Here is a 26098-nt window from a genome sequence, read left to right as displayed (position 1 = left end):
CCCCCCTCCCCCCGGTACGCGGCGATACCGATCTCTCTTCCTCGGAGACCCGTGAGCCGGGCGTAGCCTCGCGACCTCCATTTCCCCCGGCCCCGCTGGAAGCACCGCCGCTGCCGCGCGGCGTTCCGGCATCCCCCGGCGGGGAGCCCGAGGGGCGGCCCGGCAGTGCCCCGCGGCCCCTCTCCCCCGCGGCAGGTTGCTGGGGCTGGAAAATGGAGGGCGGCGGCGGTGAGCAGCCCGCCGTGCGCTGAGGACGGCTCCGTGTACTTCCTGTAATGGTGGTGCTGAAAGCGATGCGCTGCTCGGCTCAGCCGCCGCCGCGGGGTGCGGAACGTCCTCGCTGCTCGCTCTAGGTGCGTGCCGCTCACCGGTATTCTCAGCTGCGGCTTTCAAAGGAACAACGGGAAAGAAGGGTTTTCTTGGCAGCGGTGGGAAGCGTGCACCCTTCCGCCTCTGGGGCTGGAGGTGGGGATGGCTGTGCCCCCTCGGTGGGGCGCTGAGATGTGCGAGCGGTTTGCAGAAGCGGTGCCGACCCCGCGGATCAGAGCTATCAGAAGGCGTTCGCAGCCCAGGCAGGGCCGAGAGGTCCCCTTCTGTCTCTTTCCCCCTTCCCTTCAGAGAAAGAAGAGAGAAACACATTTCTTCACGTTTCTTCAACTTGAGAGTAAGGGTTGGTGGTGTAGACAGCGTAATTTGCACTTGATTGCCATCTTAAATGAATACAGCAAGGCTTGCTCCAAGGCCAGGGTCGTGTTCATTCTTTGTGATTTATAAATCCCCATAAATCTTTTGCTGTTGTGTGAAACCAATTCATGGGGCCCTGACCCAGGGATACGCTGCCTTGGCTGTATTTTGTGCTGTGCACCATTTTCTCTAATGTTTCTGAGTGAGCGTTGCCTTCATAGTAAACTCCTTTGGAGCTCTGCTTGCATCTTGCCGTGTGTGAAGAACACTTCTCTGCTATGTCTGCTGGGTCTGTGCTTTTGCACGTAATGAAAAGGGAATATTGAAATCAATGCTGTTATTTGCAAGCAGGGTCACTGTGATAGAGCTGCCAAGCTCACGGAACCTACCCGAGGAGAGGCGGAGCAGGGAGCAGTGCTGAGCAGCGCTCCAGGCTGTGGGACACGGATGTGCAGGGGGATGCGGATGTGCAGCAGGTATCTGCCCTGGGCCCAGCACCTCGGGAGGCAGCAGGCGGCTCTGCTGTGCTCAGAGCTGGGGTGGGAATGGAGAAGCAGCAGCACAGCAGCTGAGAATGCCAATGGAGAAAACAGTGCATGCGTTCCTGTGGTCAGGAGCACTTGCGGCCACGTGTGCTGTGCTGGGTGCGGTTCTGCGAGAAGTGACTGCACTGAGGCTTCTGGCATCCAAGCAGCTCTTCTCGCTTCTCCGCATCTTCCTATTGCTCCTGTGTGATGTGTCCAGGTCCCATTCAAAGCCTGCTGAAGGCAGCAAACGTCAATGGATGCCGAACCAAGTGTGGTGTTGCTGGCTGAGGTTCCCCTCGCGTTGCTGGCTGTGTCAGCTCCTCGCTGGGCTGCCAGGGAGGCAGTGCTGGCTCAGCGCCTCGGCCGGGTCTGCTGTGCCTCCCCTGTGCCGCTGGCTGAGGTTGCTGGCTGATCGCTGGGGACTGATCCGTGTCCTGTGGCTGAAGCCGTTTGATCAGTGGGGCTGGCGATGGCGGTTTTACTGAGAAGTGGTTTAGTCACTGGTGGTGTCATGGGGGAAGCCAGGAAACTGTTTTCTCAACTGGATGCAAGCAGAGGAGAGTTCCACATAGTCAGTGGTGTGGTGTGGAGGTTGGTTTTGTTTTTGTTTTGTTGCCGAATAATAAACTTGAAAGGTTTTTTTCTTCCTTTCAAAAGCACAATTCCTATCTTCAATTAATTCATAAAAACACCCTAAATATTCATAAAATGCAGTGAGCAGTATTTATCTTAGACTCAAATGCTACTATATAAAATGGAAAGAATTAAATGTTAAGTTTCTGTAGTTTAAATTTCTCTTTTGTTTTGTTGTATTGAAACTAGACTGCACGGTTCTTCTTTTGCTTGTTTTGTTTTCTTCCTGTTTTATTTGCTTTTATTATTTTTTTTTGTCTCTTTGCCACGGAGAGATTATACCATTATGCTGTTGATATATTAAGATAGATGGAAATAAATTCAAAGTTTCTGGGGAAAATTATGTAAGGACTTACTTGTGCTTTTGCATAACTGACACGTTAAACTGTTTTTTTCCCTAACAAGCAGTGAAAAGCCTGTAGACTCCTCCATGCAAAGACTTGTGGATATGACTAATTTTCTGCTCATGTGCAGTCTCATGAGCATGCATGCGTGCAGAAGGCTCTCTGGGGTCATAGCAGCACTGCTTCATCTTGGAGTGTTCACTCTTGGCTGTGATGTTGAGCTGCCATGGGCCAGTACCTGGAAGTATTTGCCCGAAAAAAGGCTGAAATACAGAGGGTGTCTGTGAAATACTATTTTCTAGGAACTACCAACGTTACATTCATAAAAGCTGATTACTGTTTTAAAGCAGTTCCACACCTCTTACCATGAGGAGGCTTTGAAGCATGTTTTTTCAAAGTTTGGCTTTCCTGCATTGGGGATGGGTTTGGCTCAAGATCTTTTGGTCTAAGCAAATTGAGTGCAATTTTCTTTTAACTGTGTAACAAAGAATAGGTACTGATTGCTTGCCAAACAATTTTTCCCCTCAGGGATTCCATACAAATTTAGGAAAGAACAAAGCCAGCATTTCTAGTGTTTAACTTGATGAGAATCATCCTGGGGTTTGGCATGTTAAAAAGCAAAGTGCGTCACAAGTCAAGTTGGCACTTTCTAATGCCATCGGTAATACTCATTTCCACATCATTGAACTTACACTGCTTCCGTCTTTCCCTCCCCACAAATCTCTCTAACTTAAAGTTTTGAGGCTCTTTTTGGTTATTTCTATCTTTTTTTTTCAACTGTGTTCTTCCAGTCCAGCCTCCTCCAGGAGTGGATAGAGAAGGCGGCTCAAAGACCCCCCATGGAGTGGCTCCCTGGGTGTTCAGGAGGCATCCTTGGAAGGAGGAAGCTTGTTTTCTTGGAGTCACCCAGCAAAATGCCTCTTTTCCCCAACACCTAGAGGGAAGCAGTGCTATGGGAAGAGAGTTTGTCTGCGCCAAGAACCTGTTTGTTGGTACTATTCTAAAAGAAACACCTCCCCTTTTCTTCTTCCTCCTTTTCATGTAAAAAACCAGGCAGTGAGAGCATGTTGTTCATGTAGTCTCAAAGCTGTTCCTACCTGTAATTTTCCTTTTTTCCACCTGAGCTTGTTCCTCAGAAGTGGTTCGTTCTGGGGCTGAAGTACTTGTGATACTGAAGGTTTCTGAAACAATCCCTGTATGAAATACAGCCACCCTTAGGGAAGGAGGGAAGAGTTATTAGTTCCTCAGATTTTTTTCCTTGTCTGAGACCACTTACTTGGTGAAGCAGAAAAAGTAGCCAGGCTGTAAGTGTGCGGAGTCCAGCAGCAGGTAAGGGTAGCAATCACCTTTATTCCCTGCAGTCCTGCATTTTGTGTTGTCTGATCTGTAGAAGAAATGGCCCAGTTCTTGTGACCTGTCCTGCTCCTTCTTAGCTCTAAGAATGAGCTCTGTCTGTGTGTCGTCTCTCTGTTAGAAGTTGGGTATCTCAGGCATTCTGTCTCATGAAGATCTGCCTGGAATGCTAGGAAGCTGCAAGTCTTTGACCCAGAGAGTGGACATAACAGATAAGTGTTATCACTATCTGTTGTTGTCATATGGCTCTTAAAACTGAAAAAAAAGTCACAATTCCCACACCAGAGTTTTAAACAGCCTTAATATAAATCCCTTCCTCCTCACTTGCTCAGAGTTGTTCGGTCTGGGTTGCATCTCCATATTTCCCCAATGTTGAGACCATGTGTGGGGCTGCCCCCCTGCAGCTGTCCCTTGCTGTGTTGGATGCATTACCTGTGACACCTGCATGGAGCTGGCAGGCACGAGGAGATCAACAGTAGACAGTGTCCCAGAGCATCTGCTGGATAGATCCGTTATGTGAAGGTGGGCACAAATGTGGCGACTCTTTGTAGCCTTTCCAGTAAAGCAGCAGGGCAGGCTCTTACCCACCCCCTGCACAACTAAACCACTGTAAAACCTCAGCCAAGATGTAAAGAATGAAGTCCAAAGGGAAAAAAAAAAATACGCTAGTCAGCACTGAGATAAGTTTTCTCTGTAAAGTTGTTCGCATTGCCCTTGGGTTCTGCCGACGACAGGGCTGCCGCACCTTATGTGTTTTCAAGCCTGACTGATGCTGCAGATGCCAACACACCCCTAAAAGCAGTGTTGGTTGGTTTGTTTGGTTTGGGCGGGCTTTGAAGAACTTCATTCTTGCTGCAGCAATTTTTCAACTTCTGATTATAGCTGTAAGGAGAAAGCAAGTGTACATGGTGTCTTGAGTGGTGTACCTGTTCTTCAGCCATCACAGCATGGGGAGGAAGGGGCGCTTACGTATTTCCTGTTGGTGTGGGATCTTTATGAAGAATGCCTGTGCCCGCAGTAGCCCCGATGTGAGCTTGCAGGCACTGTGTGCTAGGGACAGAGAATGTTCTGTAACCTTCTAGTACTTTAAGGTCAAAAGAGAGGCTGGTCATGCCGAGGAGATCTTGCGTGCATCTCAGTGTGTGTTCGTCCAAAGTTGATTTTGGCATCTTTTGTCAAGAAAAGGTATAGGTTGTGTCAAGTACAATGATAAAAAAGCCAGGCTTATACAACAATGCTTTGCTAGTCACTGAAAATAACCTTTCAGTTCAAAAGATTCTTCTGTGAATATTAATATTTTATACAGAATTGTTATGTAATACGCATTTTGTCATCTTTGCAGTCTTGCAGAGAGGAACGTATTCTCCAGCTTGTGTCATTCTGGTTGTTCAGTATAAATTTGCCCACTAAACTAATGCAAATGTCAGTGAATGATTTTTTCAAAAAGTCCATCTTGCATATCTGTACATGGAACTCTGTGTACAAACCATGGAAAGGAAGGACAGAAATCAGGATCAGATGGTCTCTGCCTGAAAACCTGGGTGAGAAGTGTGAAAAGTAATGAGCGTGCTGTCCGTTCAAGCTCTGTTATGGTCACAGACACTTTCTGCATGCATTAGCAATTGCCTTCATCAAAGATCCACAGAGGAACCAGACTTCACGCTTAATCTGACCGGTGTTTAAAAATACAACCTCACAAATCTACGTAGAGTTCCTCTCAGTGGCTGCCATCCAGAAACTTACTATCTGTCTAATTAAGTTAAGAAATAATGTCTAAGCTACCTTTTCCTAAAAGAGGAACTAACAAAAGGGACATGAAACTTCTTATGCGTTTGAGTTTCTCTTTCTTTTTTTAAAAAAGTAACATTTGTTGTTCTATAATCCGCACTAAATTTCTTTGCTGTCTTAACTCGTTGGCATTGTTAGCAGAGGGAAAGGGAGGACAGACTTGGTAGTTCTGCTCCCCACCTCTCCTGTCCCTCTGACAACAACTGCGCTGGGCCCTGGAATGAGGAAGCGGAGGAAGGCCGACACACAAGGCTCACAGGGGCCGCAGGGCTGGGCGCTCAGTGTGAGCGCCCCAGTGGGCAGCAGGTAGCACAGGGTCTCATAAGGGCAGTGGAAGAGGAACAGCTCTTGGGAACAAGAGTAAGATGAGAGTGAGACAGAAGTGTATGGATAAAACGAGAACATGAAAAATGTGGTGGTTTGGACAGGACTCCAGTGGTTGAAAGTCATGGTTATGTTTTGTATTTGTTTGGTTTTAGTGTGACTTGATTTAAGATGTACCTAGATTGAAAGGTGAATTAATGAGGGTCCATATTAGCATCAATTGGTTTAACCAAAATGGATTTTTTTAAAGTAACTGCTGGGCCAGTGTTGTGGTAGAATAGGAACAGTAAAGCATACATGAGAACCAGAAAACAGAAACACCAAACAGGCATTCAGAAATGCAAAAGACAATAGCAACAGTGCGGCAAAGGCAAGGAGATGGCAGAATCATTGAGGTAAGCGTGAGTAAATGTAAAAGAAAATCTTGAAGCATTAGACTGTGCGTAATCCCCTGTGTGTGTGCAAAGCATGCAAGTGCTGCTCGTGGTCGGGGTGAGCCATTCTCCAGCTGCAGGGCTGCATGCTCCTGTCTGGGTGGCCAACTTTCACTGGGTGAAACTAGTCCAGAAGTGTATTGCAAAGCAATATAGACCTGTGTTTAGACTTATGCATCCATTACAGCATATTTAACTGGCACCTATAGGCTTCCAGGCTGGGCTGATAAGAACCTGGCTTTACCCCCACCTTATCTGTGCTGTAAATCTGCAGTGTCCATGTGCAGGGCAGCCCAGAGCTGTGGGCTGGCAGGCAGCGTGTGGCCGGTGGGGCAAGGACAGATACAGTGCTGCTCTTCCACTCCCTCTCCTCCCATCACTTCCTCCATCTTGGGGCTTCCTCAACATCTGCTTGCTGACTGAGCTTGTAAGGTCTTGTACTTAGCCGGCTATATGGTAAAGGATAGAACACTAGAACTACCACTGGCAGCCCCTGTTCCTGCTGCCTGAGTCAGTGAGCAGGCTGCCCACAGCACCAGAGCGCCCTGCCCGCTTGCCTGTGAGGCTTTGTTTGCTGTGTCTTAGTTGCCTTTCTGGCTCTGGAAGCAAAAATGCGCACACAAGAGTGGCACCAAATGGAAGGGGAGGATGGTGGGGAGCCCCTGAAGTGGAGAGGTGACATGGGAAACACTGCGGCAGAGCTCAGGTGCGGGCTGCGATCTGTGGGGTGGGAGCAGCAGTGGGGTGGTTCCTGGCCTGGCTGCAGCAGGCTGCTCACCCTGCTGCCGAGGAGAGCACTGCCTGCCTGCTGCCCCAGGCCTTGTGCTTTGCCCAGGCACAGCTGGGGAGTGGGCGGGGGCCTCTGGAGCAGCAGGGTGGCCTCCGTCAGCTGCAGTGGGTTGTGAAACCTCGCTGGGAGATAGCAGCAGAATCTGGTATTTATCTGGTTGGGTTACATGCTGCTTTTGACAATGCTTCTGGAGTAGGTTTCTGCATTGGCTTGGGGGTTTTCTTCGTGGTAGCATGACATTTTTCCTGTGTGGTGGCTTGTTGTTTGTCTTTCTCATGCAGCAACGAGGGAGGAAGATGGCATTTTAACCAAAGTGACTGTCAAATGTCGGCCACTGGTTGGGCGCTCGGAGAAGCGTGGAACTGAGAATTACTCAGTTGTTGTGAAACTCAACCTCATAATGAGTGAAACTGCTTCATTTGTAGTTATTTTATTAACACAAGTCTTTTCTCCATGATCTGTACTGCTTCCCCAAGATACTGTGACTTCTCTCACTTTTTTTTTAACGGAATTCACAATAATTTGCTCTGCAAATGTGTCGTCTGATTTCCTTTTATCACTGTGTTTCTCTACTAAGCACAAGAGAAATAGTGCTTTTATTAGTGGAAAAAAATGTTTGAATATTGAGTTTGCACAAATGGAGCTGCACGTTAGCTGCAGCGTATAGGGCATGGTGTGTGGTGGAGGCACGTGCTATGCCGGAAGTGCCCGGTGGCTGGCTGTGTGATGTCATAGCCCAGTGATTTATATGACAGTTCCTGTTTTAGTATTAGTATTTTTATTTTTTAACCAAAATCTTATTGCTGAGTGGTTTTTCTTGTGGTATGTTTCCTTTCACCTCTCCTCCAGGTATGTTCCAATTTGTGTGCTTGTTCTGCCCTGGAAAGGGGATGAGGCTGGTGGTGGACCTCAGCAGGCCTTCAGATTGAAATAGAACTTGTCTGTGAGGGCTTTTCTTCTCTTCCATGCCACACTGTTGTGGTCCTGGTTCTTAGCCTCTGCTGACACCTCTTCTTAAAGGCTGATGCGTTTTCCAAAAACACAGTTCTCTTTGCCTTCTGTTTTCCAGAGAGGGTTGTTGCCTTTGGCATGGCTGCAGAGGAGAGGCTGAGGTATGGCAAACCCTTCTGCTGTGGATCTATGACCTCGCAGGAGAGGTTATGGAAACAGCCAAGGGGAACGGCCCTGTGGCCATCAGTGTTCTCTGTCAGAGCTTGAGTACACTCCAAAGGTCTGTCCTGAAACTGCTCGCTGCAGATGTTTGTGTTCAGTCAGGGCTTTTTTTTCCCATGTATTTAAGAACAACAAACAGGCTCTGAAGCCTCTGTTTCTGGTGCTGCGAAGAAAGCAAGTTCTCCTAAGAGACTACTTGGCCGCTTCTTTGCAGTCCCCAGCCCCTCTGGGGGGGAATGTAGGGAAAGGAAAGCCCTTGTAATTTCCACCCTGTAATTTCCTGGTGTTCTTGACAGCACCTTCCCATCTCCTTAGGTAGGTCCCCACGTGGTGCAGGACCTGGCACAGCAGCTCCCTGTGGGCTGCAAGGTGGGCTGTGCTGGGAGTACAGCGGCTCTGGGCACTGGCTGTGAAGCGACATTGGCACACCTAGCAGCTTGCTCTATGTTGGCTGATTGGAGACAATTACTGTAAAATACTTGATTTATAATGAGGCATACTTAATAAGCAGCAAATGAAAATAAATCCTCATGAATAACATGCCAGTGCATGGCTATTGGCTTTGCTGAGCTGCTGCTTTCCATCCATGGGCTCCACTCAGCCTGAGCTGGAGAGGATCAGAAAGCAACTCATTTAGGATATTTCTGAAATTATTAAAATGAAGGTGTGGTCAGCCTTCCCCAGAGGCCAGGGGGTTGTGGTAAGAGGATGACTAATGCGCTGCTTCTGTGTTGTAAAGTGGTTTCTCTGACCTCCCCGTAGCAGTACCTCACCTGGCCGCTTTGATTCACATCCATTTGTTTTTGCACAGGAAGCGTCTGTGGCACTCCTCAACATGAGCCAGTGAGCAGCAGCACCTGGTGTGGTGTCACCAGAGCCTTTTGGAGCCACAGCTCAGCCCAGCTGCAGCCAGAAGAGGGAGGAGGAAAGCACAGCCTGGTCAGGTATGGGGCCGGGAGTGGGGTGTGCTGCCAGGTGCTGACCTGAAGTGAGGTTGTGAATGGTCCTTAATTTAGAAAAATAAAATACGGAGCTCTGGTCCTTAAGAAGTGTTGCAAATGTCACAATGTGGCCCAGGAATGACATTTACATCCACCCTGCCTGGTGTGGGTGTGTGCTGTAAGATCCATTCCATACTGGATCGGAGGTGAATGTAAACAGATACAGCTTCATGCTTTCTCGGATATGTGATTTAGATATTCAGTGTGTGATGCAGCCCAGTGCTTGCCAATACCTGTACCAAGGCTCCATGTGGGTTGGGAAGAATTGGCTGGGAATGCTCTTAGTGAGTGTTTGAATGCTGAAGAGTGATTTCATGTCTTGAAGGACAGATATTTTTCTTTGTTAAGTGCCAGCTTTCAAGAAGCACGAAGTCATATGGTACAGAAAGGTAGTAGGCTGATGAGTTTTAGGACAAAACCATCAGCTTACTAACCATGATTTTTTTTCCATTATTTTTTCTTCTTTTTGAGATTCTCTTAACTGTTCTGGGAAACTGGTATTTATTCTTGTGTGCACATCTTTCAAACTGTCATGCATCCAGAGGGCTTTGTTAGGCTCATCTTAGATAAAGACAGAGAAGTTCAAGGTTTTGGTGTACTGTATTCGTTTTTTTCCTTACATAACTGCACTTTTCAGTTGATGTGGATCTCCTGCTCTGAGGACTGTGTTCTGAGAAGACTCATGCATATTCTCTGTGTACGTTAGAGATTCAGGAATGGGACTAACACTTGTGCTGCTCACGCAATAGTTGGAACGACAGCAGCCTGCAATTTACTTTTGGAGGGAAGTATTATCTGAAGAGGCACAGTGATTTTCACCTCAAGTGATACTTTCTCTCCAGAAATATCAGCATCTGTCCCTTGGATTGTCTGAATTTATTACAGTCACAGATTGCTGTCACTTTTTAATTATTTATCCCACCTAGAAAAAGTTGAATTTTGTTTAGGTGATCTGTTTTGAAAAATATTCTTAATGGTTTTAGGGTGATTTCCAGCTCAGTCTGATTTTTATCTTTCCTGGTGTGATTAAAAATGGGGAGTCATTTTCTAGCATGCCGTGGGGAAGCCTTAGCTATTTTGTCTTGGGAAATAGGAATTAGCATTTATTTGATTCAACAGTCGGCTTCCTGCTTCACAGGGAAGAGATAGTAGTTCGTTTGCCTGCAAACATCCCTCCTGTGGAGCGTCTTTGTCAGGGAGTTAGAGGAAAGCTGGTAGTGACTGTGGAAGTAGCTGCATAGCAGGATGAAGAGGGATTACTGAAGCATTACTAGAAAACATATAGCTATGTGCAAGACCTCATGTCCTCCACAGACAAGCTGACCTAAATTCTGCAGCCAAGCCTTCCTGGTTTCTGCATTGATGAGATGTGGCAGGCTGGATGGATAACCTGCAGCAGATCTGAGTTTAAAGGGGGAAAAAAGAAAAAGGCAGGGGAGAAATTTATATTTGAGTGTAAACACGGACAGGGCTGTCTTTATGACTGTGCTTTATCTGCCTAACACTTCTTATTTTGTTTGTTTCTTAACCATTAGTTCTCTACAGAATGAGTCTGTGGTATAAGTATTTTCATTAAGAAGAGTGGAGAGGTTCTTTAATCCTGGATTCCAAGTATGTGGATGGTTTTACCCATTAGAGACTTTTACAGATGGTTTAGCAAAGAAATGCTAGTATACATCCTTTATCAGTATGTCTTATCAGTAGAGAAGCAGTTAAGTGACCCGACACTTAATCATCCCTTGGAGGGTGTGTGGAATAGAGTTAGTATTAGCTTGACAAAAAATGGAATAGCTTCTATGTATGTTTTCAGATTGTATGTTTATTTGAGAAGATTATTATACACAAAGGCCCACACAGGAAATGAAATGCCACCTGTGTCAAAATGAAGTTGTTGATTCTGACCTGCATGCGGAGCTTTGCTGCTGTTACTGCTTATGGTAGGGTTGTGACTTTGCAGTTTGGTTTCTACTGGCACCGACCTGGTGTGATGGCAGTCACTGTTTCCTCCCTTTTTCTGTGGACATAAGCTATACTGATGCAATACTCTCCTTCCCCTCAGCCCTCCCACACGCATGCTTTCTTTACCCTGCCTCACCACTTCCTCCTGAGGTGCCCCTACGTCAACAAGGGACTTTTCGGCTGGTGCTGCTTAAGCTGGGTTTGAGGAGAGGAACAGTTTATGCATGCAGAAAAAAATTCACAGCCACTGGAAAGGTTTCTGCAGTAAGGTATTTGCTGGCAGAGTTGGGAAGCCTTCCCCCCACCGAAAGAGGGGAGGTTCTTTACTGATACAGCTAAATCAGCAAAATGGTCTGCTGGGGGCTTGACTGTGCAAGTGTTCTGGTCTGGTGACTGGGAACAAGTGTGAGTGTGTATATACGATATACAAATTGACGTCTGGAAACCCATTTCATGAGAGCGTAAGCTTTAAGCTATTTTGAATTTAAGAGGAATTTCTGCAGCTGCAGACTCATGAAGTGCCAGGGGAAATAGTGATATCTTCAAACACAGCTCGTTTATTTTAAATCACATTTCACTGATGTGCTTTTAAAAACAGCTCGTTTGTATGAGCTATTTGTTTTACTTTATGCACGCAGCGAGAGGCAGTGCCAATGGAAGTTGAATGAAGGGGATCTGAGGAAGGTAAAGATTTTCTTGGTTGTTTTCTTCCTTTATTTCTTGCTGCAGTGCCAGTGAGCGGGGCACGCTTTGTCCTTCTGTGTGGTGTAAAACAGAACACTAGCTCTCCAGAGGCAGGTAAATCGAATGGATTTACTTGGTACACATCAGCTCAGTCTGTGAGCAAACTGTAAGAGTACTGATACCACGCTTCCCGTTGAGAAGTAATGTGAGTCAGCGTGCACTGAGCTGCACACCGAGCACCAGGGTCAGCAATACCGGGAGCCCTTGGCTGTACCGTAGGCTCTTCCATGGCTGCACTTGGATCTGCTCTGTCCAGTGCCCATGGGCTGCAGGGGACAGCCTGCTCCTCCATGGGCCTCTCCTGGGCTGCAGGGAGCTTCTGCTCCGTGCCTGGAGCACCTCCTGCCCTCCTCCTGCGCTGACCTTGAAGGCTGAGGCCTTGTTTATCCCTCATTTTCTCTCTTTTCCTTTCCCAGCTGCTTTATTTCAGTGCTGCCGTGGTTTAGCTATAATACTGTGTCACTCTGTTCACAGCTTTTCCTGGGCTCCTTATAGAAAACTTTTACTTTTAAATAAATAATACATTCCTTAGTTTTACTTATTATTTCAAGTGCTAGAGTTTGTTTGCAGTTAGAACGTTCTACTGCCTCTAGTGATTAAACATAATAAACCTGACTTTTGCTGTCAAGTTTCCAAACTTTCCATGCATTGGACATTGCATTTCATGAAGTAACTCTTGCTCAGTGTTTTAATGGAAGCTATGGAGAAGTTTTCTATGTGTAGTTAGAATTGGTTTGATCAGTAAGGCATCAGCCTCTTTCCCATGCTCTTAACACTTCCCCAGGAGCTGGGCAGAGGAGGGTGAGTGGTAGGGCAGAGAGGTATGGGATGGGACAGCAGTGTGGAGCCAGAAGCATGGCTAGTGTATCGGTCCGGTGCTGTGGATTGTGCTGTCCTGGGACGTGTACCCAGAGTGAGACAACCTGGCATGGCTGGCTGTTAGCCTGATAAAATAATCAGGCTGCCAAGAACTCCATCGTTTTGTTAAGCATCGTTGGAGATTTATGGTGTGTTCATTCCTCTTTAATGCAGCTGATTTAAGATATGTAAATGTGTTTCTAGCATTCTGGCTGTAGTTTCTCTCCTTACAACTCTTGTAATTTACCTTCTTTGTTTGTTTGTTTTTCACTCCTGCTCTGTCTGAACCAGGGTTCAATCAAAAGGCAATATTGGAGGAGAAACTGTGTTTCTTCCACTAAAACAGTATGTATAGATTGTGGGGGGTGGGAAGATGAGAACTTGTGTTCTCATCCAAAAGCATTTAGCAAACCTAATTTCAGCTGTGACTTGTGTCCTCGTTATAATTACTGCAGTGGTACCAAACTAAAAAGCCCCAAACCTGCTTTTCTTAGACATCTAGCTAAATCCTTACAGTCATATCCTAATGAGGAGAAGAGCTGCTTCTGTTTTCCTTGTAAGTTGGATATACTTACATACATAGCTGGTAGAACTCAGGTGATTTTTCTACAGTCACAAGTTTCTCTTGTTTGTGTGGGTTGCTCACATAGCTGTCTTAGTAGGAAGAAACAAACACTTGAAATAGAAGAACATGATGAGGCAAGGACTGTCATGTGTTAGGTATATATTTTATGCTTTGCATGCTGAGGCCCTGACCTATAAGTGTTAAGCAATGATAAACTGCAGTAACTGGCAGAGGGACTTGTGTGCAAGAACTACACCTGAAGCAACCTTTAATCCTTTCTCTGAAATGAGCCAGTTTAAAGGTTTCTGTTCCTCTAGGAAGGGCTGGACAAGGTGCTGCCATGCAGTGTGTGGCTGACATGATATTCAGTGACCAGCTCCTTGACCTAATAATTGTCAGCAATCATATGAGTTACCTTATTTGACCTGTGGTTTTCTGCAAGTGTTGCAGTAATTCTTTTGAGTATGTATTAATTTTTCAGAAATAATCGATATAGCAAGAGAAGCCACAGTCACTAATAACATCTGAAAACAACAAAAAAAAGCAAAAGACTGGAAAGCCCTGAACAACGAGTTATAATCTGGTCACCAAGAGAGCTGCTTGCAGCAAAAGGCACTCACCAAAGGGGAGGTGGGTTAGGAAAACCTGTCGGCTGTCTTAGATTTTTGAATGAGGACAGTGTTGTGCTTTCTAAATGTTAAATGCTCAGAGTAGCCCTGTGGCTTGGTGTTACTTCTAACATTAAAGGCTGAGTTTCACAACTTGTCGCGAAAGGCCTTGGGGCATTCTTGGCTTTCTGGATGGTTTGATCAAAGATGATGGAAGTAGGCAGGCTAAGGGGTCGAGGAATTTTAGAAAGAGATCCTCTTGGACAATAACTCAGCGACCTTTTTGAGTTGGAGGTGTCCTCAAGGTAACCTGTTTCTGATTGATCTGAGGCCAGGGATATGAGTGGTTCTTGCTTATTGAGTGCACTGAACATGGATTGATGTGCATAGGGTTAAAAGGCTATGTGGGTCAGCACTTGTTGAAATTGTTTTCTGAAGTCTGAATGGGTTAAACACTGTTACTGGTATCTCTTGATTTTTTTTTTTTCTAATACTACCTACCAAAGTAAACGTTTATGTAGGAGATCTCGGACATGTTCTCGTTCTGTGTGACTGGAATTTACACCAGCAGTGTGCATCTTGTTTCAGAGCAGTCACAGACCAGACCTCAGGAGCTGACTCACTGCTGATTTGTAAGCAGGGTTTGCCTTTCTTTCATGTGATTCTGCATTTTTCCATTCCCCAGTCCATGGCAATTTAGATCTTCCCTAAGTGTGCTGGTGTCAGAAAGCCTGCTTCCTAGCACAGAGCCTCATCCTGTCTGCATGGTTTGTACTCGGCTTGTTTGATACCAGCAAACCTAATATTTGATTGTTTCATTTCTTTATTGTCGTGCCTTTGTCAGGTTGTGCTACAAGGGCATTTTCCCTGTAGCTGTGTAACATGATGGTTAAGAAATGGCTATTAATCATTTGAGGGGGGGAGATATTGTATCGAGTCTGTTACCGTTATGGTCTTACTTCTGTGGGCTTGTTTTCAGTTTTCCGTACACAATGATTGAGACTTTATTGTCTTTCAGACTAAATGACTTGTTCAACATGTATTTTATCTGGGCTGCTGTGTTGGGATACTGTGGGAGGGTGAGAGTGGGAAAAATGGAAGGAATGGGGTGGACATGGCTCTGCACAACTTGAGCGTTCAAGTTATAATTTCTAGTGTGCAGCACACCTTGAATTACGACACTGGAGTCCACTGACTTTCAAAACCACTGAAGCTTATTCTTATGCTGTGGTAGCACTTTATTTACGGTAGTACAGGTATTTTCCCATGATTTGTAGTAACTTTTTATTGCTTCCTTTTACTTGGTTCAATTCACTTATTTATTTTTTTACTGGCAGCTTAGGAAAAGTTATGATGCCAGAAATCTTCAGCTCTGTAATCTTTTTGTTTAACTAAGAGGTTTTCTGAAAATAGCTGTGCACAAATGTGTAAATCAAGCTCCCAGCAGGTCTGCTACCTGTAATTCTTGTAGCTTTCCTAGAGCAAAATAAAAAGGCCTAATTGTTTTAAGTGATGTTATCACAGAACTTGCATGGCTGTGAAACTGATGAGTGTCATGGGAATTTCACATTACTTGTGTGATTGACATTGAGGACATCGGTGTTGGCTGCCAGTGGAGATATTGCCAGGGAACCTATGCATGAGAGACGAGAGGAGAGAGAACCCAGCAGAAATTTACTTATTTAGTTATTCCTGTTCCTTCCACTCCGCTATAGCTACAGTAGAAGGGAAAAATGGAAGCCGTTCTGATGGAAAAAGGGTGGAGTGGTAGCACTTTTCCTGATAGTAACCTTGAGGCTGTGGAGTGAGGAGAAACTACTGGAAGCTTTTCATTTCCTGGGAGGAGTTTCACATCTGACACTGATAAGTGGGATGCTGATAGGAAGGCATCTGGCTGTAGAAAGGCAGCACCTTCCCGCGGCAGCTGGACTTCGGTCTGGGTGTTCCTGCAGGAAACTCCACCCTCTCATTCTCTATCTGTCTGGTATGTTTTCTAAGCCTTGATGCTGTTCTCTTGTTATTGCTGGCAAAGAAACTCAGTGTGTGGGGGAGATATGCAAATGTGTTGCAATGTTCTGATATAATTTTAGCGTAGGAAAAGAGCAAGCTCAGTACATAGGTGTCTCCAGCTGAGCTCCAGTATTAGAGCTGAGTTTACAAAAAGGAGCTGCTAACTCTGAAAAAAGGTTTAGATGGATGTGGAGTGTAGGATCAAGCTCTTAATTCTGTAAACATAAAAAGCAACTCCTGTCAAGTCATGTTTCCGTAAAGCTTAAATTCCTTTACAGACAATTGGAACTGTCTGCGTGAGTAAAAGAATGGATTATTTAATGGCATGTTATTGAGGATTTCTGGTGATGTGAATTTTCTCATTGCTTCCAGTGCATGCCATCACCAGGAGCGTACTGCTTTTGCTGTGAATAACTGAGGCAAGCCTTGTTTTCTCTTGTTTCTCTCAATATAAAAATTCTAAGTATAGGTTTTCCTTATTATTTATTTTTTTAAATATTATTTTCAGGGTTAATGAGAACATGATCTTTCCATGGGAGAGAGAAATTAACCTCCTAAAATTTTCTCGTACACAGGTTTAAGTATTGCTCTCAGGAGAATGATGTACCACTGGAATTGCTATCTTCTCATAACAGTTTAGACTTTGGTAAAGAAAGTAGATGAATCACTGCAGAGATTTGATGGCTGAAAAGATTGATTAATAATTAATTTAAAAGCAAGAAGACCTTTCCTTTGTGTCCCAGATTTCAGCCACTCAGAAGATTCTCACGTGTAGCTTAGTGTTTGAGTGCTATGGACATGTTTGTTTTGATGGCTTTCCCTAAACTGCAAATGTTGTTTTTCCTTTGCTTTTATTTATGCATTATTTATAAAGATATAAATGTCAAATTCATTCTGAGTGTTTCTGTGAGGTTACGACACCTTGAAAAAGCCAATATGACACCCATTATTTTGAGTGCGAGTATGAAGGTTTATTGTAATTGTTTCATAACCTTTTTGGGTGGCACTGGCACACTGGTTGCTTCCTGGGTAAGTGTACTCCTGTTTTTCAGTGCTCACGTGCTCTTGCATGCAGTTTCATTTGCTTTTCCTCACCAAGTGTATGTTTTGTCAGGTTTGTGTTGAGCTGGGCTCCAACAGGAGAGCCGAGGTCTGGTTCCTTTTTGCCTTTATGCTGTGTTAGTGGTAAAATTGGGGAACTACGCAGATTGCAGTATCACCCTGACAGGATGACTTGAAACTGGCCCTTTGAATTCAGTTAAATTAGTTTAAATGATCTTGAATTCAGTTTTTCAGCTGCAGTGGGCCAAAGAAAGAGGTCAGTCCAAACCAGTTCATCAAAGGACAGAAGCTTCAGCATCTTTTTGAAGTCCTTTCAGAGGTACTCAAAGTGCTTCTGCCTGGGGCAGACCTTTGATTTGAGGTACTCATGTGACTGATCCTAGAAGAGGCAGTAAGCTGAGTTTTGTCTTTCTTTTAATTATTTATTAATTGTCCTGTGCTGGGCACTTTTGATACAGAATATTGAATGTCTTATGTGCATAGTGAACATAGGTGAAGGCATTTGTTTGCTAATGGTATACAGTAGAAACACTCTCCAACTTTCTTTCACTTATCTATAAATGAAAATAGTGAATTAAAATCTGGAATAATTTTAATTTGGTTGTTGCTATCATTCATAATTTACTCCTAAAATGCTTCACATTCTCAGTTTAGCAGTTCCCCTTGTCGTTAAATCCTCAATTATGTCCAGACTATAGTCTTCTGACCTCGCTCCTCTAAAAAGGGGGATGGCTGTCAGATATTTGGCAGTGAGATGTAGCTAAAACCTTCTGGTGTTGGTATTTATGACAGTGCATCTTGTCAGATACACGGGGTGCAGGAACTTCTCAAGGCCTGAGTCTGTGATGAGTTGTCTAAATGTTCCGACTTGTGGAATGAGAGACGCTTCAGCCTGCCTTAACCATGAACTTCAATTTACCTTAGTCAGGAGATAAGATTTAGTTGCAGTGCTGTATGAATTCTTCATAACATGCATTATGTTTCGTACTTCATTACCATGAGTAGGGTGAAAAGGAAAGGGAGAGGGTGCAAGACTTCTCTGCAAGTTCAGCATTTGAGTTAAACTCCGGTTTGGTAAAAACAATTGTTTTGCCTCGATACAAAGTGAAAAAAGAGAATTTGCATTAAATGGAATGGAGGTGGGGAAGATGAAGGGATCTTAGCTGCAGGGAATGATCCTCAATTTTATCTGTGGAAGTAGAACTTGAATGCCTTTGAGGGTAAATGCCATGTGCAGGGCTGAGCAAATGTTCACCTGCTGGGTTGCAGAGGGAGGGCAGGGGAGCAGCGTGCTCTTTGGGGTGCTGGGAAGCACTGGATGACTTCTTGGCTTCATGAAGATAAAACTTGCTCTGGCAGCAGAACAGTCTGGGAAATTTGACAAGAGGTGGGATGGGAGAAGGACATGTGTGACAAGGCCATTTTTGCATTGTGGAAGGAAGAAGCAAGATCTGGAATTCACAGCCTGACATTTCTGAACATGTAAAGTAAGCCAAAGGAAGCTGGTGGGTGCTGGCCCAGAGCTGATTTGTTCCCATTTGTCAAGCAATGTGGACAGGAGGACAGCAAGGAAGCACTGGGCTCTGCTTTAATTTCAGAGGCAACAGATAATGTGAGTGAGCTGCTCAGTAGGAAATTTTGCAAGGCACTCCAGGCTGCTCTGGGTGCTGATGTCTGAGACCAGTAGTGCTGCTGTGCTCAATTCCCATCTCCAGAGCTGTTTCTCTGCTGTTGGAGATCTCCTAATGGAGAGAAGGCTCTAAACAGTCATAGTTGCAATTACATTTGTTTTTCCTGTGGGATCAGCTTGGAACCTGTGGAAGCATGAGCTAGGAATCCAGGGTGGTCTGTGTCTTCTCCAGACCTTGATTCCTCCTGCCTGCAGCCTTGCCTGTGGGGAGAGGTGTGTGGCTTGAAGAATAGGATGGCAAGGAGAAGCCGTGGCAAAGGGGTGAATCTGGCTGCCAAAACCTCCCCTGGGAAGCAGGTCCCACCAGAGGAGCTTACCTGGAGTGCTTGGTCTAGAGACTGCAGAGGAAGAGTTAACATTACAAAAATAATTGCAGAGGCAATGCTTTTGCATTACGTTTTGGTAACTTTATAACAGTTTATCTCCTTCTAACTATTGCACTTGTGAATAGATAATATGTGAGAGTTTATTTGTTTTTAATGAACTGCAAATAGTTTGTTCCTGTAAGTTTTCAAGGCCGGCTCTGAGAACATTACTTGTCATGTGGAGTCATATGAACCAAGAAATCCCAGACAGTAAGCCTGCCTGCATTATCTAATGCTTGTCTTTCTCCTGTTCTTGTCACAGTTGTTCCAGTTGCGGTGATGAGAAACCTCTTTTGATGATCATTCAGCCTGACTGCTCTTGTATGTTTTGGTGATAGGGGTAACAAAGCCGTGGCTTTATCCAGGAAAAAATGATACTCTGAAATATTCCTTTGTCTTTTCTAATGGAATCATTTTTCACTCGTATATTTGCATTAATAGCAGTTGGCTTCTAGTTAACAAATACAGTGCCTTATGAAAATAATTGGTTATTAGGATTGAATTGGTTCCAATGGTGCCCTTAGTGCTGCAGCTTTTGCTGGCTAGCTGTGACTTTGCTCGTGTGCACAGCAGAGTTGTTTACTTGCTTGGAATATGCTAGAGGCAAGGAGAAAGGAACAACCTTAATGTGATGCAGCTAGATGCTCTGTGGGGGAGGCCTCAGCTGTTCGTAACAGGATCAAATGTTGGTCAGTGTTTTGGGAAGAATGAGGCTACTGTTTATTAGAAAATTTAAGAATAATATATTGCATGTTTTCCAGCCATCCTTAAAACCATGTATTTCTGATCCAGTCAAGGAACATGTCACTCTCCTGTTTGTTTTTTTTTTTTGAACTCCGAGTGTCAGAAGTGCCCAGTAGAAGCATCAGTCCGAACCACTCCTGTTTGGCTCTGGCTGCATCTCAAGGCCACCTTTGGTACAGAAACAAGGAGATGCCAGGCTTTCTTCCATGAAAAGCCCGATGATTGCAGTGTTGGGAGCACTGCTGGAACGTTGTGACTACTGTTGGGTTTGTTTTAAAGGCAGCTGCGAGGATGTAAGAAAACAGCTATTCTAACATCAAGCCATCAACATGAGGAAATGGCTTATCCCTCATTGCAAGGTATAAAAGCTAGAAGAAGAAGCTAGACAGAAGAAGCAGCCCTAGAAGACGGGAGAAAACAGCTGAAAATCTCTTCCTCTTCCTCCAGAGCTATTTTTTGTCAGTGACAAAACTGTGGGATGAGCAAAGCTGATCTGTATCTGCAGCAGGTCGTGGCTGTGATCTGAAAATGTATCCCCAGGAAAAACAGCGAGTGCCTGGCTGCGTGGGAGGGAGCACACCAAGTTGAGTCGGCTGGCTCTGAACCTGGAGTTCCTGTTCACTCTGCTTTCTGCCATCTTCCAGGCAATGCTTGAAATCTCCCAATAAGGGCGTTAAATCACACTGCATTCTGTGCTAGGCTGTGCACAGCCTGTCAGCTGTTGGGTGGCAGGCTGGGCTTTCAGCAGGGCAGGTCGTGAGAGGAAGGAGCTGGGGGATGCAGCTTGCAGGGAAGGGGTGGGGATGGGGAGGGAGGGAATGGAGAAACCTTGGAAAATTGTGTCAGAATAAGAGGCTTCTAGAGCTAAGGCTAGGTGCCTGTTGGAAATCCCTTTTCTAAAACAAATCTGGCAAATACACAGTCTTAAAAACAAGCTTGAATTGTGGTAAATGAATTCATGGTTGTGTGGTTTCTTGCATCCTTAGGCTAGTTTGGTGTTGAACCAGCAACATGGTGCATTGTGTTGTCTGCGCCCATCTGCCAGGGGAGGTGTTTTCAACAGTTACTCCCCAGTGAATCCAGCGTGTGGTTCTGGAGTTAAGGGCTTGCCTTCACATGCCATTGAGAGATTATTCAAGTCAGCCCATGATGTGAATTTCACATGGATTGCTTTACATCAAGGCAGAATAATTGAGAGTTACTCTGATTCTGAACAAGAACCCATGAAGAGTGTCTGAAGCAGTTTAACCAATCCGCTTTTTAATTTATATGCTTTTTGTCTCTTAAGAAGTAATCCAAAGTACTTTGCACAGACAAAGCCTCAAAGTGGATTATGTTACATAGGAAGGCTGCTAGTAAGGATTTGGGAAGGTTTATGTGGATGTAGAAGCATTACTATTCAAGAATAGCACTTATATTTTGAAGGCACTCTTCTTTCATCTGAATTTAATATTTGGGCAACTCCTTCTGGCTGAACTAACCTTAAGCAGAAATTATGAGAGGAATGTGGACTGACTTCAGTCTTTGCAACAGACCTTTGAAACATTGTTACGACTTCTTAAAACCATCATTAACTGTGTGATTACTGAGAGTTTCAGTTGAAATTTTTGGTTCTCATGTTGAGTCCTTCTTAGTGAATAGAATGCTGGGTTCCTATGAGAATTTGTAAGGTGGTGGACAAGAAGATGGAGGAAGTTGGAGAAGTAAAAACCCTCCTGGACTCCCAGCCCAAACTGAGATTCTTCTGATCCCTCCAAAAGATTTTTTTGGTATCTGGACAGTAGAAAAAGGCTGGAAGTTTTGGTATCGTACTCTTGGCAACGTGCGTAGTTATGTTTACCTTCAAGCCTCAGAGCAGGGGACAGTGGAATCCAGCACAGGGACTGTGCGCTTCACAGCCTGAGCTGTCTGAGCAGACTGATGGCTTTGAATGCTTGCTGCCTAAGTCAGGGTAATTTGTTGCAGAAGGTACGGACAGGGCTCTCCATTTTGCTTATCAGCGTACTGCTGTAGTCTGTTTTCCCCTCCTTTACCTTCCCTCCCCTTCTGCTGCTTTAATAGGAAGGGTGAAAGGCTGAACTACTGTATGCATTTTTCCTTTGTCATTTTTGGTTGTGCAAAATAAGCTGTGGTGTCTGTGCAGCAGTACCTAGGTTATTTCCTTTTTGGCTACTGAGTGTAGGCAATTGCTAAACATCATAATGAATTTCTGCTCTAACTAAATGCTTGTAAGTAGGTGCTTATGGGTGTCACGTGGGACTGTGGATTATGTGGAGAAGTCCATGCGTGCTGCAGTATAGAATTATCCCTATGGACTCCTATCGCCATACTTCTAGGATTCATTGGATATGAATAGTTAGCATGTTTATTTAAATCAAATTACGCTGGAGACTGGAAGGTTCTGAGTGCTTTTCCTACTATAGTGGCAATTACAAAACCAAATGTTGTGGTTTCCTTGCTGAATATATTAAGTTTTATTGCCCTGTTAAAGACTTGGTACTAGAGGCTAAGGATTGATTCTGTACTAAGGTTTAATCTGCTGCATGTGCAAATCTGGGCAGAGGGTGGATGCTTCTCCCTTGGGCGGATGAGGAATATTTCATCTACACACAGAGTGCATGTGCTTTGTTTTGCCTTTCTTCTCCACTGAGACTGCCGCATAGTAGTTTCTGTGGTAGCACTGCACTGGGAATAGGACTGAGGCCAGTTCCTTTTGCATCGTTCATCAAAAAAGCCCCAGATGGCTGGTAGTGTGCACAAGCTTTTAACCTGGTCAGGCTGGTGAGGAAGGGCCTGAATGTGTGCGTTGTCCACTTTGGTTGACTCATCAAATTGGTGACTTGCTGAATGCCTTTCCTTTACATTTAAAGAGCAGGACAAACAAATACAGATCCTGATTTTTTTTTTTCAATTTTCTTTCTGTAGGTGTCTGAAGTGGCTATCCATCAAACATAGAGTTGCCTCCTTTTATGCATTCTTGTTGGTTTTGTGTTGTTACTCCCAACCTAGTTATGTACAGGACTGATAAACAGAAGCAACATCAAAGAAATAGGTACTTGATGCCTCAAATAGAATAGCTGTCATCAAATTGAGCTTAGTGAATGTTGTTGTAGGAAGAAAAGTATGGATGGAAAGCAGAGATCTCTGAGAGTACTTGAAATGACCAAAAAGCTGAAATTCTTGTTTAAGAAAAGAGAAGGAAAAAGAAAAGAAACCAACTAACTAGGCTAACAGCCCCCTGGCTTCAAGGCACATCTAGACATTTCAAAGCAAAATACGACAATGAAGGGGACAATGGATACATGAGAATCAATGAACGTTAGAAATTAGGAAGGAAGGGACTTAACCCTGCTTGTATTCTACATTTTAAGCATTAGGAAACATAATTCAAGTTACTAGATGAAGATAATGAAACAGATCATGCAAAAAAGTAGAAATATCTACTAATACTCCTTTGTATTTATGAAGGTGCAGAATGTGATATCGTGTCATTCTAACAGAAGATGAGTTTCTTTAAATCCATCTTAAGGATTTGATAACTTCTAGGGATAGACATGCAAATCAGCAGTGCTGTAACTCAGCTGTTAAAAATAGCTTACTGAAAAGTTTGTAGGCCTGCAGACAACAATCTTTTAATAACTGTTGATATAGAGGGTCAAATTAACAGTGCCAGAGTAGAGAAGGGAGAGTGGGTGACTGTGTTAGCTGTATTCCACATAGGCTGATGTTAATCCTCATCAAGGTACTGGAAAAGTTAAAACAATGTTCAGTTGATTTAAAAAAATAAAATAAAATAAATTAGATGGTCTAATGCCAGTCTATATCACTTTGTGGGAAATGCGTCTTAGTGACATGCTGGAAACCAGGTTTGACATGGGAGAGGGATCTACATGAGATGTAATACAGTTATGGCTTCCAAAGACATATGATGCAGCTGCAGGGAGATGGTCCTTCCATGCAGGCCACTGCTACTCCCTTCCTCCTTCCTTCTGCTGCCTATAGTTCCCTTCATCAACAACAGCTGGGGTTGCCAGCTTGGACTTCAATGACCCCCCTCCAAGGTTCCTGTCCAGGCACGTTAGTGCTGTGTGCTATTGCAGAAGTAAATGAATTAAGAACTGACTAACTGGCATTTAACAGTTAGTCACTGGTGGTGAATCATTATCAAATGTGAATGCTTCCAGAAATCTGTTTTAAGGGGTTGAAATGAGGCCAAACTCTATTGAACCTTTTCATCATGTGTCTGGAGACAGGACAGGATCTGTACCAAGCAGGCTGTGTTGCGGTAGGCAGTGGCATGAGGACAAGGCTGTTTGTTCAGAGGATTTTGCACTGTGGGTGTGCGAGTGAGTAGGAGCAGTGGGAAGCAGGAGATGGGAGCAGTGCTGGAGTTGTGTATGATTCTGGAGTTGGAGCAGCTTTTTTTTACAGAGTGCTGAAACAGGCTGCCCAGAGAGGTTGTGGAGTCTCCTTGTCCAGAGATATTTGGAATCTACCTGGACGCTTTCCTGTTGGGAAAGCAGGGGATTGGAGCTAGGTGATCTCCAGAGGTCTCTTCCAACCTCTACAATTCTGTGATTCTGCGGAAGTGTTATGTTAGGCAAACAAAGGTTTTGTGCACAGTTTAGTTTAGTCTTCTGGGCTAAATGCAGCAATAATAAGAGTGCAGTGGTCTCTGTCCCCTTGGCTTCAGTAATTCATGAAATAGACCTATAACAAACCTGAAGAGTCAAATGTTTCTCATGTGCTGAAACAACTGAGCACCAGCTGGCATTGCTTGATAGAAAGTGTATATTGCATATATGTATTTATACATGTGAAGCGTATACGTGGATGGTGCCTCCAATTGGTTTTCTGTTAGGTGTTCTGAGAGCTGTGGAAGAAACCATGGTCCACAAGTAATTGTGAATTGCTTCTTAACCATGTGGTATGGCATCTAATGGACTCGTATGGCACAAAGTAATTCCTGACTGTGAGGTAAATGAGCTTGTGTGCAATGGTGTGTGAACCATGTTCTCCTGCACCTGGAGCTGATCCTTCTTACATATAACCGGGTCTGGTATCTTTGTGCTGCTCTTCTCTTGCGAGGTAGTAAGTCTGATCTTTCTGCTCCTCTTGTTGAAGAGGAGTGACAGAGACAAGTAGAATAAACGGAGTAAGTGCAGTGGGAGGCCTTTGAGTAATGAGATTACAGACAACAGATTGTTTTGTTTTGTTTGAAGTTTTTTTCCATAGTGGATGGTTAACCTCTGGACCTCTCTGCTACATGATATCATTATGGGTAAGAGTTAATTTGATTCTGGAAAGGATGAGAGATCTCAGAGAATGAAATTGTTTGTGAATTTATAAATTCTCGTTTTAAGCTTTAAAAACGGTAACAATGAGGTCTAGCATAGTGGACAGATTATTTTATAACTGTTTACTAGGAAACTTATTTCGCTGCAACATCTGTTTCTAGCTACTTTCAACAACAGGAACTGGTGATTCAGAGATCTGTTTCTAAATTTAATATGAGAAGGAGCGTAGTGGCGGCTGCAGGAACACTGAGGGTGTGTGTATGAAGAGGAGCTGGTGATAAAGGCAGAACTCACCCTGCATGCTGAAATGTGTCATTGTGCCTTTGATTGCCGGGCACAGATGCTGATACACAAACAGGATGCTTGCGTCAGGGTAACAAAATGGTTCTTAGCATTCAGCTTTTCAGTGATTGTACTTGTGCAGTGTCACTCCATTATATTTTAAGTAATTGGTCTACAGAAAAAATGCTGTCTTTATCTTGGAGATTGATGTCTTTAGAAGTGGACGAAGAAAAGGGAGTGAAGCAACAAGATTTAAGGTGTGGAAGGAAGAGGGCCTGACTGTGGTTTTTGATAAGCAAAAGTCTCCAGTTTCCTTTATTAGCTGCCTCCTGACATTTGCTTTGGAGAAAGCTTCCATCTTTTCTTAAATGGAGTTACAAATGTTTCTAGCTTCATTGCTCTGCCTTTTTTCTTTTTTTCGTCCCAAGGGTATATGCAGGCATGCACACGCACAACCATAGCTTTGTTTATGACAATTGCATCTGGTAGCTACTAATGGGCAGAAAACCTTGGCAGGCAGGTATAGGTGCGGGCATAATGCCTTGTAAGGGTTTAAAATTTCAGCAAGTGCAGGACATCAAACTCTCCAGCCTTTCTGTCCTCCCAGGTGGGAATGGTTATTTTGTGGTAGTGCCATTCCTAGCCCAAATATGGGGTCTGTGAGAGGACTTTTTTTGACTGTCTGTGCAAGGATGAAATGAACAGCTTAGTAGCGGTACCTCCTTGGGCTGCCTGTCTAGCATGGAATGGTACTCCTCTGGCAAAGCAATCAAGTAGGGAAGCTGGAACTTTGAACATGGGGGAATACAGTGTTAAAGTTGTAGATGCTCTGAAGAGCTGCATCAAGAATCACAGGCTGAGTG

General features: G+C 44.4%; 1 protein-coding gene across 3 annotated transcripts in view; it reads left to right on the top strand.

Annotated features, from left to right (window-relative positions):
• Nucleotides 1-26098, top strand: part of LRRC8D (leucine rich repeat containing 8 family member D) — a 48528-nt gene that overhangs the window by 638 nt on the left and 21792 nt on the right. The window contains exons 1-2 of one of the 3 annotated variants that reach the window (XM_021404717.1): nt 945-1160; nt 8862-8994. The gene's annotated coding sequence lies outside the window, so the exon portion shown is untranslated. Of the gene's footprint in view, nt 1-944; nt 1161-8861; nt 8995-15745; nt 15770-26098 lie in introns of those variants that run through there. The other 2 variants (XM_021404716.1, XM_021404715.1) reach the window with 2 other exon arrangements.

This window comes from Numida meleagris, chromosome 7 (genome assembly GCF_002078875.1).
Source record: "Numida meleagris isolate 19003 breed g44 Domestic line chromosome 7, NumMel1.0, whole genome shotgun sequence".
Classification (NCBI taxonomy): Eukaryota; Metazoa; Chordata; class Aves; order Galliformes; family Numididae; genus Numida; species Numida meleagris.
This window is presented reverse-complemented; position numbering and strand designations above follow the sequence as displayed.